At 42.4% G+C, this 14,108-nt stretch overlaps 1 protein-coding gene across 2 annotated transcripts in view; it reads right to left on the reverse strand.

Moving 5' to 3' along the window:
* The window catches only part of LOC128742338 (insulin receptor substrate 1), a 461,417-nt gene that overhangs the window by 97,444 nt on the left and 349,865 nt on the right, over positions 1–14,108 (reverse strand). The window lies entirely within an intron of this gene.

The raw sequence follows: 14,108 nt of genomic DNA on the forward strand, positions 1-14,108 counted from the left end.
GGATCCTCAAAAACAATCGACGCCGAGAGATGCTCTATTGAGCATCCAAAGCTGGGTGGCCAGCGTCAAGAGTAAACAAAGTCTCAAAGACTTCCCAAACGGTGCAGGCGGGTGTTGCGGCTGCGTTAGAAAAAACCAAATCATGAAACCGAGCGTTGTTGTATAACTTCTTGTATAACTTTTCGATCCAAGGGCATATGCCGCCGAACGAATTTAACGATGTGCAAAACGCCAATCAGAGCGGTAGTTCTGTGCGGACTTGAGACTATAACTTTGTTTACGAAAGTCGTATTTGAACCAAAGGTTGCGGAGTACAAAAAAGGAAACAGGAGAGTGACCCACGCGTATGAGTCCACAAATGCAGCCACTACTTGGAGAAATTCCTATCATATATCTGGCGGAAATCGGAGGATTACAGAGTGCCATCCACGTCGCAAGGATGGCAGACGACTGCACAGTGAAATCCGCTCTCTTCAATAAACCCATCGGCTGCAGAAATAGAGAGGCCCATCGAGCCAGATGGCTCAGCCAGATTGAAGCCGACTTGCGCGTTTTGAGACGTTCAACGATTTGGCGACGAGTAGCTTAGACCGAGTACAGTGGAGAGAATTTCTTGATACAGTACGAGCCAGCCCTGCTCGATGTTGCTAGAAGTGATAAGAAAGGTAAAAGTGAGCTTGGCCAGCAATTCATTGGATAATTTCTAGGCTTTGGGAGAAGAAGAAACCACTGGAGGATAGGAGAGGAGCTGTGGTTTATCCAATATACAAAAAGGGCGATCGACTCGATTTCTGTAATTGCCGTAATTGGACTGTAATTGGACGGCAAGCCTCTTAAGTAATCTTAAGTAAGTAATTAGGTAATCTCGTATAATTCCCTTCGGGGTGTCTTACAAACATAGATCAGGGGGCTTCCAGTTGATGCGATTTTCACAGACCTAAAGGCAGCCTTCGATAAGGTTAATCACCGTATCCTGCTAGCCAAACTTGATCGTTTGGGTGTGTCATCAAACGCTATCAATTGGTTCAACCCATATCTGACTGATCATCGACTGTGCGTAAGATTGGGCTCAATAGAATCAGAAGAATTGCTCAACCGTTCAGAGGTCCCACAAGGCAGTAATTTAGGGCCTTTACTATTTATCATATTTTTCAACGACGTGTGCTAATGTTTACCGAAAAGATGCAAACTTTTGTATTCCGACGACGTTAAAGTTTTTTGAGCAATCAAAACTTTCACAAGGAGTCATCGACAAATTTTATGACTACTGCCATTGCCACTTTTTGCGTAGCGCAATGCTCAGTAATCACATGTACAAGAAAAAAGCACCCGATTCATTGGACATACCGGATAGGAAACGAACACATAGATAGAATAAACGTAATACGTGACATTGCGGTTATACTAGACTCCGAATTGAATTTTCGCGAGTATTACAGTTATTATTGCCACATCTCGAAGAAATCTTGGGTTAATTCTCCGCGTTTCAGCTAAGTTCCGTGATCCATACTGCTCGCGTGCTTTGCACTTCAGCCTTGTTCGATCTATCTTGAAAACAGCAGATATTATATGGAGCCCGTTACGTAGCATTTAGGCAGCTATAATCGAAAAAATCTTAAAGAATTGAAGAATTGATCGTAAAGAATTGCGTCACTAGTCTTTGAATTCCGTTTTTCTCCCTGAAAATGTCTGCATCACGCCACATGCTCTAATATTCCTTCTATCACGTTTTCAGTTTCAAATAAATAATTTTTTTACAGTATATCGATATGTCGGTTAAAGGGGAGGGATGGTGTACTTTCAAGACATCAGGTTCGTCTAGGTTCAATGTTCAAATGATAAAAGCGAGCGAGGGAATCGTTAGTTTTACTTATTTACAAAATTGTAAATAATTCCTGACCTGTTGGGACGGAAAGATTCTGTCACTTTTCTAGAATCCAAGTAAACGAAAATGAACTTGTATAAGATTATCGTACCGGACCTGGGAAGCAAAAGCGTACTTACATGTGATTGGTTGCCTTTGGACTTGATTACCTTTAAATTATTTTTAAAATACGAAGTAAATATTGAACATTAATTACCAAATAAGTGCACTGTACTAATCAAATTCGTTTCCTTTCACAAGTATCGATGTAATGACAGCTAAACAAATGGCAGATCCATTTTGCAGAGTCTCTATCACCGCTTCACCGTAAAATAAACACTAATGCATACCAAAATGGGTCGAAGGACGCGTGAAATGCTCATGTATTGTTTCGAGCAATATACAAAATAGCTATGCAAATTTTATACAGCAACATTCCGATCAACCGAGATGGAAATAGTCTCGCAGAGCATTACATCTGTCACCCCTGTGTGTCATCCGACACATTCGGGCGAGCGACACAAATTGAAAATCGATTAACAAATTTATTCACGCATACATATTCACAGATTTTGCTCACCAAACCATCGGTTTTATCGGAAACCGAAAGTGCGCGAGTATGATTCGATCATCAGCTGAGCCATCCTTTGTCTGTTAGAAATATAGTTTATTTTTTGTCTTCTTCCATAGCGAATCATTTGGTATTCCACTTTGAGTCAGCTCTCGGGCGAGCATACCAAGCCAGCTATGACAATCTCATGAATTTTTATGTCTTATCTGATTCGTATCGAACTGCTGATTTTTGCTCGGTGCTAGCAGAAATAAACGGAGTGAACAGATGGGCACCGGTATTTGTTTTATCATTTTAGTTTTGAGTAACGCCAAATCGTAAGTATTTACGTGCTTTTCAAGCGTAGCTCTCTGCTATTCATATCCAATCATTGGACGGTCTCTCTAGTATTGAGAATATTCCATTTGGGACGTGCAGGATAAAGTAAATAAAACAGTAAATTAACCTTTGGACTGGCACATGTTGCCAAAAGTCATACTTAAATAACACATCATTAAAATACAATAGAAAATAGTTGTTCAACTGGTAGAAATTCCATTAGATCTGTATTCTAGACACGACATTACTGTCTGAGAATGGTGCTTAAAAAATCTTCTGAATAATTTATGATACATGATAAACATGATGATACATGATAAAAAATATGAGCGAAATATTATTGCCTTGAAACTAGATTCTAGCTCAGGCGACCACAGAATATGATTACTATTCGAATATTTGGCAGCATCCCTATTTTCCGTTCAGACATAGTTTTTTTTGCAACAAACAAATCCGTAAGCAAGTCAAAATACTTTTCTTTCAAAACATCTACGCTTCGTTGAATCACCGGGCCAAAATCCGCCTGTCCCGTGTGCCAAAAATATAAACATCAAAGCGCCGCCTTGCTCATCGACGATACTTAAATATAATCGGAGAAATTATTTTTATCCACCAGCAAAGGTTACGAATGTCGAAGCCATAATATTTCATCCTCTTTTCCTCCCGATGCGGTTTACAACCGTTGTTGATCATGCTAGTTATCCGTGTTTACGGGTGATTCATCTTTCTTCGACAGTTGCAATTTCGGTTTTCGAGGAATTTCGAATCGAAGCCGACGGATTGGGGCCCCAACCGGTCAACCGCACTGGTTTCTGGTTACCTATTCGCAATTTGGATACCGTAAATTTTCACTCGACGGCGCCACTAAGCTCTAATCTATGGACCTAGGCCAGACGGATGTCGTAACTTGTTGCTTGCAAAATTACGACAATTTCCCACCCACCAAAAATTTGCGATCACGGGCATGGCAGCGCAGTAAACTGAGAATCTCGAAATAAATTGTTTCGAGTATATGATTACGTCTTCCCGATTCGTTAGTACCGCCGCCGCGCCGCCGGCCGGTTCAAATCTTCTGACAGAGGAGTGTTGCAGCCACTGACTGTCGCTGTTTTCGGCGCGACACAGTAAATACTCGTTGCGAAGACAATTCCGCTGACAGTTGTCAACGATATTCTGCCGAACGCTTCAAGGTTGCGAAACAAACAAATTTATCTGCTGATCAAATGCAACAAATAACTAAATGAATTCATTATTTTAAATTTATTTTGTTGAGATAATCTGAATCTTTGATCAAGTGTAAAAAGAATAATTTTGTTTCTTAAACTACTGATTGATTGTTGATTGCAACTGCAAACTAGACGGTCTCTGGGCATCAACTGCATTGATGAAAACAGCCATTCATCTCAGAGGGGACGCATGGTTACGCTTCTCTTCAGTATGAGACAATCCCTCTGGTCGGATGCCGGGAAAAAAGCTTCGCTCACTTACTCTCTCTCGCTGCCGCAATTTATAAACTTCTAATTGCGTTGAACACTCAACGAGACTCTGTCTTGATAGTTTGTTATGGCCGACCCTTAAGCTTCGGGTAGGCACTGGAGAGCGACTCCGGAGGAGGTGTAAGGTCAGCAGTACTATCGTTATTGTAATAAATTTTGGCACACGAATGAATACACCCCGTTGCTCCTCTCGGTTCTCCACCGTTTTTTTTTTCGTTTCGGTTTTTGCTGCACGGACAAATTTCCACGGCAAACTTTTTCCGCTTCGTACCAGGCGCATTAATTATAACGTCGTTAATTTTGCTCGAGTGCTGCGAAAAAAAAGGCAACCAACGCTGATTCCGGTAGCAGTCTTGGAGCTGCCTTACTGGATGCGTTTTATGCCCAAAGCTCGAGTGAAGAAGTCTCTTCACAACGATTACAATAATGCTTTCGCAGGAAATCTAATCTTCCCTTGGTGGCTTCGAAGCGTGGAAGGAATTGTGGAACGATGGTCAACCCGGGTTGAGTCGGCTAACTGAAGCGCAACAACAAAGCAGAAGCCGATGATGGCACGACGGGGAAATTGGCGCTGGAATTACAACAACCAACCACACGCTCTGAAGGACCAGCATTCTTCGCTGGCTGTGCCAGTGCCAAATGAAAGTTTATTTTTCAAGTCCACACTAAACTATACACAAGACAGTACGCTACGGCAGCCGCTGCTGCAGTGGCTTTATATTCCAATCCGTTTGCGGCCATCCATGGCTGGCAATGGGTTCCGTCCGGTTCCGTTCCGACTATGAACAGTTTTTACCTTTTTGCGACATTCACACCCGACTTTTTTTTTCGTTTTTTGCTGCTGCCGCCATAACGGCTTTAGCTGAGTAAATTATATTTACTGCTCATTTCACTTAGTCGGCTCATTAATCTGAGCCCCGAATATAATAAAGTGCGTGTAAATTATCTACTGCATGCTTGGACGGTTGGGTGCACCCAGCGGCGGACACGTCGTCTGCAGATTAGGTGTTTTGGCACCATGTTTGAAGTTGTTTTGGATTACTACTGCTGCTTCCCGGGGATGGCCGGGGTTAGCGTGATTCGTACTCAGGAAGGCACAGGGAATGCGCAACTGTAATTATGCTTGCATTCATTTGTCAAAAGTTTTAACACAGAAGTCATACTATGTTTTTTTGCTATAATAATAAGTTGCAGAAGCCGGGAGGGCTTTTCCCAAGCAGTGACACAGTAAGTTGGACGGTAAAACTTTTCAAGTTGACCACCAAACTGCGCTTATTAATGGCATTACGCTACAGGAATTATTGAAAGTCGATGGCAAATTGACCAAGACGTTTGGCTTTGTAAATAGCTCAAGTCCTGTTAAATAAGAAATTTTCAGTTAATTTTGGAGAGTAAAGTGCTTACTCTGAACATGAAGATTGCTGTTTCTTCACCCAATACTCCCTTAACTTGAGTAAAAAAAACTTCAACCGCACTTAATCAAACTGTAGTACGATGACCGTCTGTACCGTGATAAGTTCGCGAAGCTTGGTGTTAAGAAGGCACCGAGTCGGCCACTGTATTATTTGAACAAGCTCGGAAAACTTAAAGTCTTGGTTCAAATATTTTATTAAAGCTATAGGTTTCTTCTTTTATGCAAATGTTCTATGTGTCCCCCAAGGAAATAATCTTGGACCTCTCTTGTATATGCTAAGGCGTCCCCTGGAAGTCCGCTTTTTACGTTTGATGCTGTCAAGACGTTTGGGATTAGTGATAGCTTCGTTAATTGCAACAACTTGCATCTGACTGCGAATCGTCTGCCTTACTCCCATCGAACCACTCGCTCAGATGTGTCGGATGACACACAGGGATGACAGATGTAATGCTCTGCGAGACTATTTCCACCTCGGTTGATCGGAATGTTGCTGTATAAAATTTGCATAGCTTTTTTGTATATTGCTCGAAACAATATATGAGCATTTCACGCGTCCTTCGACCCATTGTGGTATGCATTAGTGTTTATTTTACGGTGAAGCGGTGATAGAGTCTCCGGAAAATGGATCTGCCATTTGTTTAGCTGTCATTACATCGATACTTGTGAAAGGAAACCAATTTGATTAGTACAGGGCACTTATTTGGTAAGTAACGTTTAATATTTACTTCGTATTTTAAAAATAATTTAAAGACAATCAAATCCAAAGGCAGCCAATCACATCTAAGTACGCTTTTGCTTCCCAGGTTTGGTACGATAATCTTATACAAGTTCATTTTCGTTTACTTGGATTCTAGAAAAGTGACATAATCTTTCCGTCCCAACAGGTCAAGTATTATTTATTTCGATAAAACCTAGACCTAGTTGATGTCCCGAAAGTAAACAATTTTGTAAATGTGTAAAACTAGTATTCCCTCGACCGGGAGAGGAGGGGCACCACTAAAGCAGGAAATCGGGCACTCATGTTGCTGTTTTTACATGTTGTTCATTCAAAACGAATTTCATATTGCATGTAGCAATTTAAGTTTTATTGCCCTTTTATTGTGGTCTTCATCACCGTTTTTGTTCGTCAGGACCGTTGTAGGCGTGTAAGGTAGGCCTCAGCCTAATCTAATTTAGAAATCTAGCCTGGATCCGGAAGATTAGATCCCGGTCAACTCAAGGCAAATTAAAAATAACCGCGTTGGTCAAGAAGTAGAACGACCAACGCTTGCATAAAACAATTAAACATTTCCAATAATACGAGGTCCCGTTTTTCCAACGACGCGCACAGCGAAATTAAAATTAAACAAAGGCAAAACCTGTCACGGCGGGTTCTCTAGTTAGCCGCTTAGGCAATAAAGAACGCTCTTCACCTCACTGACTTTTTTTTACCAACCTCCCCCCAGGAAAGCTTAACCTCCTGTCTGTACATAGATATATAGATGGAATTCCGAATTTTCAAAAGTTTTAGAAAGGTAATTTAATGGACTAAATGATAAAGTTATGAATTGCGACTTGGCGGGGGGGGGACCTTTTACAACGAGGGGTTTTAGTAAAGAAAAGTCGGAAAATTTTGATTTTTTCAGATTTGTAACATTTATATCACAAAATCCTTACCACCTAGAGCGATGGTTCCTTCTACAAAAATATACGCGTACACGAGATCTTCAAAGTTACAAGTGGCATTTTACAAGATTTGCTCGCTAGGGGGTATTTATCTGGAAAAATCCATCTTTTTTGGTCGCAATTTTTTTGGGTCCTGAATCCCTACATGGCCGGATCGATGGCACCCATATCCTCATATGGACGCCATTTTTCCGGCCATGTTGGGATTCAGTACCGTTTAACCTTAAGCAAGTAGATGACGTGCGAGGTTCTTGTCTTCTGCAAGATTGGTCAGGTCATTCTATGAAAGACAGTTTAGCACAGTGTCTACCAGGTGGCACTAGTGTACTTTTTGTTTTGATTTATTTATTGTGTATGATATTGTTTAGACAAGAGGTCGTCGTCTTCGACATTAATTCGCAAAAAAACTAACAACATTTATTCGCAATACTACATAGCCAAGTAATGTACCGATTCAGCCAGTCTGTATGTTAAAACGATCACCTAAAATTGAACATAGAACTGGAAGAAAATAAATACATCACTAGCGTCACCTGGCGACTGAATTTTGTACCAAAATTTTCAAAATAGAGTGGTCTCGACTATTTGATTATTATGCCGTAGACAAAAAATCTTACATCTAGTCAGTCAGCTAGGATAAAAAAATAAAAACAATTGGAGCACCAATGCCACCTAGCGATCCAATTCTGAACTACACTGTCACAAGACCATGGGCCCTATTCTCACAGTCACCTCACTCACCTCACTTCTTTCACGCGCCCTATTTTTGCAGTCACCCTCACCTCACCTAACAGCTCCCCATTTGATTTGTACTTCAACCAGGTGACTGGAGTCGCCTAGATGACTCTGAGAATCGCAAATTGTGCTCTCACCTGAAAAGTGTAGGGGAGGTGACTGTGAGAATAGGGCCCCATGTTTACAGCAAATTTTATCTATCTGTCCAATTTTTCCGCAAGCAAGAACGATTTACACGAGTAGAATTAATAAATTCGAGACAGAAAAAGTTGACTATTCTCGCTTTAACGCCACCTAGCGAGTAAATCCTGTAAAACGCCATTTGTAACTTTGAAGATCTCGTGTACGCGTATAGTTTTGTAGAAGGAACCATCACTCTAGGCGGTAAGGATTTCGTGATATAAACGTTACAAATCTGAAAAAATCCTACTTTTCTTTACTAAAACCCCTTTTTTAAAAGGTGCCCACAACCAAATCGCCATGCATAATTTTATCATTCAGTCTATTAAATTTCCTTTCTGAAAAATCTAAAAATTCCGAAATCTGTCAAGTTTTCGCTGAGATATAGTAGTTTGAATTTTGGGGTCAAATTGACCCCAATGTACAGACAACGTAAGTCTTTCAATAAAATTGTCGCAAAACGTACGTTTTCAAAATTTTTTGATCAAATAACTTCCATAATTAAAGACTTCCGGGAGACACACCTAGTCGCGAAAGAAGTAGATTAATTCATTGTTTTCAATAAAAAAATTATAGCTTCTCAAATTGACCAAATTGTCAAATTGACCCCAGTGTACGGACAAAGGGTTAAGTATGAAGGGTGCAAACGGGATGGGCAGCGAGGATCTTACGCGTGGAAGACAATTTTACTGTTGGCGAAATGGAAGAAAACGATTCTTCTATGGAGAAATGGTTTCACAAAATAGGCGGGGGAATTCCCCTTTATTTTGGGCTAGCTTGAGACCGAATACTTTTGGAGTAAAATAAATGATTCGTGAGTCGCTAGGGGTCTCTAAGGTCGATGTGGTTTAAGTTAACCCGATTTTTAATTTTGTTGCTAAGATCGAAGGGGGTCTCCGCCCCCTTCAAGTGTATAATATACCCTGAATTATCAATTAGGATGTGGCTCTGACACTCTAAAAGTGAGCCTCACTTTTGTTGGTTTTGTTGGTTAAATATCATCAAACCGGCTACTGATGTTCACAGAGAAGAAACCAATATACGATATAGTCGATCAAGACCAGCTATGGCAGATAATGCACGAACTCGGATTTCCGCATAAACTGACGTGACTGATCAGGGCTACATTGGACCGAGTGATATGTTTCGTGTGTCTGTCTGGGACATTCTCGAGTCCCTTCGAGACGCGGCGAGGGTTGAGACAAAGTGACGGATTTCACCAAGGGTAACCAACTCCTAGGCTTTGCAGATGACTCTGAGATGAGGAACGTTGTGACGGCGGAGACAATCTAAGCCAGATTGAAAGCGGAGTCTGTGTTAAAAATAAATGCGTCGAAGACTAAATACACGCAAGGAAGAGGTTCAAAGGAAATACACGCATGCCTCTCACGGACGGTAATTGTTGACGGCGACGAACTAGAAGTGGTAGATGCGTTTGTGTATTTGGGATCGTTGATGATTGCAAACAACAACAATTGTAAGGAAATCTAACGGCGCATTCAAGCGGGAAATTAGGCCTACTTTGCATTTCGAAAAACGCTACGCCGCCGAACGAAGCTGACGATATACAAAACCCTTACAAGGTCTGTAGTTCTCTATGAACTTGAAGCCATAACGCTTGTCACGGAGGACATACGCGCCGTTTTCGTTTTCGAGCAGAAAGTACTGCGGGCGATATTTGACGGAGTACAAACTGAAAACGGAGAGTGGCAGAGACGTATGAAACACGAGCTACAGGCACTACTTGGAGAGATCCCCATCGTACATCTGGCGAAAGTCAGTGGGCTACGGTAGGTTGGACACGTTGTAAGGATGCCAGATGAGAGTGCGACGAAAACAACACTCTTCAATAAACCTACCGGCACCAGGAACACGGAGCTCAACGTCCAAGATGGCTCGACCAGGTCGAAAATGATTTGCGTCTTCTGTGGCGACTAGGAAATTGGCGACGAGTGGCCCAAGATGGAGTTGAATGGAGGCGACTGCTTGAAACAGCGCTAGTTATCCCGATTCTAGGCTGCTGACGACGACGACGACGATCTACATTAGTGGTGTCCAGGTATAGTCATGATGTGAGCCAAATCTGATCGTCCCATGAATGCCGCGGGCTGCAACGACCATTTGCTATTCCTGCGGATAACAAAATGTAAAAATATGGCAGCGAAAACCATTTTCTAGGAATTACCACCAGATTTAGACTAGAAAGCACTCAGATCCACAACATGCACGAGGCATTACGACTGAACTAAGTGACCCCTGTGTCATTTACTCATAAGTTCACCGTCCCTCAAATCAGTCCGCGGGCCGCACGAATTATCCAGAACTCCCGCGGGCCGCAGTTTGGTCACCAGCATCACTGATCGCATCGATCTCGAGATACATAGTTTTGAAGCCAGCAACTCCCAGTTTCTCATGCAGTAGCCGAGAATCGAGCGCGCCCAGCATATTGGTGGAATGAGACACTTACAACTTTCGCGCTAGTTATCTCTGGAGCTAGTTGCAGTGCTCAGAGTCGCTAGGGCTGCATTGAAACATGAGATAAAGGTGAGGAGACGTAACTGCTACAAAGAGCTGTGCCAAGAAGCTAACGCCAACCCCTAGGGTAAAGCGTACCGAATCGTGGTGGCGAAAGTCAACGGCCCTGCGAAAGCCAGGGAGTTCACCCGGGTAAGCTGAAGGCTAAACTTTTTCCGACGCACGAGCTTACGATGTAGCCACCAACAACACCGGTTGGTGCAGAAGAGAGGGATGAACGCTAACGGTCTGTAAGTCTCTAATGATGACTGAGAACCAAGAAGGTGCCTGGTTAGAATGGACTTCCTTACGTGGCCCTAAAAGCAAGGATACAAGCGTTCCCGGACATGTTCAGGACAGTGCTGCAGTAATACCTGGAAGATGGTAGCTTCCTCACCGCCCAGTTAGCTTCGTGGTGTGATGCTAGTCTAACAAGCCAGTCGCCGTATGTCCAAATTTCGGCTAAGCGGTGCTTGCTAGATAGAGTCAGCAGAACCATTGCGCTAGCGTAACGATCGACGTGAAGGACGTCTTTAACTGTGCCAGCTAGGCGGCCGTCGCAGCTGCAAAGAATGCATGTCCTGAAATATTTATGGCATACAATCTAGTACATGATGCAATCGGTTCATTGCGGTCAAATTCAGTTGTGGTGAAAGCGGTTGGTCAGCAGTGAGGATGGTCGTTATCGGTGACAGGCGTAACCTAGTCAACTCTCAAGCAGCACAATTTTAACACTTTTAGTTGCATCAACCTATTTATAACCAAAATTAGTCATATATCGGTTGTCACAACTACTTTGTAACAACTGTGTTAGTAGGGCTACCAAACACCTATGTTATTGGTTAATGGGAAGCTGAGATATCTCGATGGGCGCACAGCACCACCCATCGCCTTATTCGGGGGATTCCTGTAACAGCGCAGTAACAGTGATAAGCATAGAGAAGTCAGTTTCTTTCGGGTCACGGCTGCTTCAGGCAATACCTGCACCGCTTTGCAGACGCCACGACGTCAGTCTGCAGAAGGAATACCGAGGGACGGTAGAAACAACGGAGCACGTGGTCTTCGAATGTCAAAGATTTGCCGCGGTACGAGGCGAGATGTCGCCCCTGAGCGTGGATAGCACAGTGGATGAAATATGCTGAGAGGAGAGCACGTTAAGTGCCGTCAACAGCGTAGTAGCGCAGATTATGCTTCAGCTGCACCAAAAGTCCAGAGGGATGACCAGCGAGCTACCAACACCGCTTAGCACATCTCAAATTTGGATATAAACCCTTCGAGGATGACCGTGAAAGGATGAAAGTTATGTTAGTCGTCATCTGTGGATGGATTCACGTCCCGACAGGTTTTATACTGGAAGCGAAGTGACGAATACGACGAAGCAGCACCAAAGTTGGATAGAAACTTTGGGTGACTGTGAAAGATTCCTCCTGAAGTAATAATATTATTCAGAATATTCGAACAGATTAGCTTGATTATGAAGCTAGGATTCATGTATGAGAATCCTATAACCCGATAAAGAAATCACCTTTACTGAGAAATAGGAATTTTCGAGATACTAAAAGCAATAATTCTAGTGTGTTGGTGGTGAAGTTACTAATTTGAAACATTTTGTTCGAGATCGTTTTTAGGGTATCACAATTTTTTTACGGCAACCATCCGCCAGCTTCGGTGGCTGTTAGGGAACCTTTATACGCTTCTGGTGAATAGATTATTTGTTTCTACGTTCGGATGAATAGCTCTTGTGCACACGTTCAATTGGACGGACAATAATCTTTTGTGATTAGATTCGATTCGACAGTAGAAGCTGGCTGTGAGTGAATATTACAATGTGGCTTTTGGCCGCAACATACTCCCCCATCAAAACCGATAGTTTTTCATTACGACGTACGGATGAAAGAATCGGAACGGACCGGATGAACGATGAAATGTCAGCGGGTTAACTTCCTTCTGCCTCTAACGAGCGACGCGGGTGAACGAGTGAGTGTTACTGTGCCAACTTTTTTTTTCACGGCAAAACAATGCCGATGCAAAAAAATGCTTACCGTGAATAATTTTTATAGTTTATAAGCGCAATTTTTCCGATCACTTATACCCATTGGAAATGCGGTTCCTTTTTTGAAATCAAGTTATTATTTACACTAAAATCAAATCTCATTTAAATTGAAAAATGTTTTATTACTATGTTAGACCGTAAATTATCACAGCAGAACTTGAATCGAACATTTCTACTTAGGAAATGGCTTCGAAGTTTTGTGATCCTGGTCACAACGTTTTTCCTGACATTGACTAGAACTGGTAGCATATTCAATGGAAAAGAAGCGATGGCAAGAACAACTTGAAACGAAGGAAAAAGAACAACTTCAGTAAATGTTCAAATAAAAATGAGGCACACCATCGCAACGGAGGCAGCCTTCGGCAGGCGACTCTCCACCAATGCGGCTTTTTATTCCACTGCCATAATTTAACCCTATGACATCGGCTTCATAAATAGGGTGGCGGATTAAACATGATATGTGCGTCTCTAAATTAAGCTCCCAGTCAGTCAATACGGAAATTATGGTGGGTTAGTCCTTTTTATGAGTCATTTACATTAACTAAGCCGTAGCCGCGCCTAGCATGGTAAACTAATAGCGTTTGCCGGTACCCAGACACTGACTGACTGACTGACTGTTGGCTGGCTGGCGCGGCAGATTTCACGACCAATTCGCATGTTTGCGATGGTAGGTACTTGAAGCGACGATCTCCCTTCCCGGACAGTTTGGTGATTTACGACAAAAGTTGAAGTAAACTCAATTCTCGACTGGAAAAACGATGTCTAATAATACTTTTATGTGGTAATTCACGGTGCCAGCTTTGCAAAGTGTACATTTGAAGAGGTTGTTCGTATATGTTTGTTTGGATTTGTCCCTGGAGTATTACGACGGAGCTAACGTGAGCTATCGTCGAATGGATTGCATGAAATTGATATCTGCATTGTTATAATCACTTACTCGTAATTACCGTAAGAAATCCGACACACACAGACACAGGCCGAAACGGGGCGAATCTGCGGCGCATTATCTTATTCTGTGATCGAAACTCACCTGAAACGAAAGAAGAAAATAAATGCATGTTAGAGAGCCTACCAAAGCGATCCAGTGACGTGTCGTGCTGCCTCCGGGCGATAAACCAAATCGTATTAACACTCGACTTATATGCGACCAGCCAGCTATAGGGCGATGAAAGACCAGCCATCCAACCAACCGACGAAGGAACTACATATTATCTGATATAGAGTTATAGAATGGTTCAACTTCATTTCTGATTGCAAGTTTTGCATTATAGTTTTATTAGATTTTCTCTAATTTGGAC

This window comes from Sabethes cyaneus, chromosome 3, assembly GCF_943734655.1.
Source record: "Sabethes cyaneus chromosome 3, idSabCyanKW18_F2, whole genome shotgun sequence".
In the NCBI taxonomy this organism is placed as follows: Eukaryota; Metazoa; Arthropoda; class Insecta; order Diptera; family Culicidae; genus Sabethes; species Sabethes cyaneus.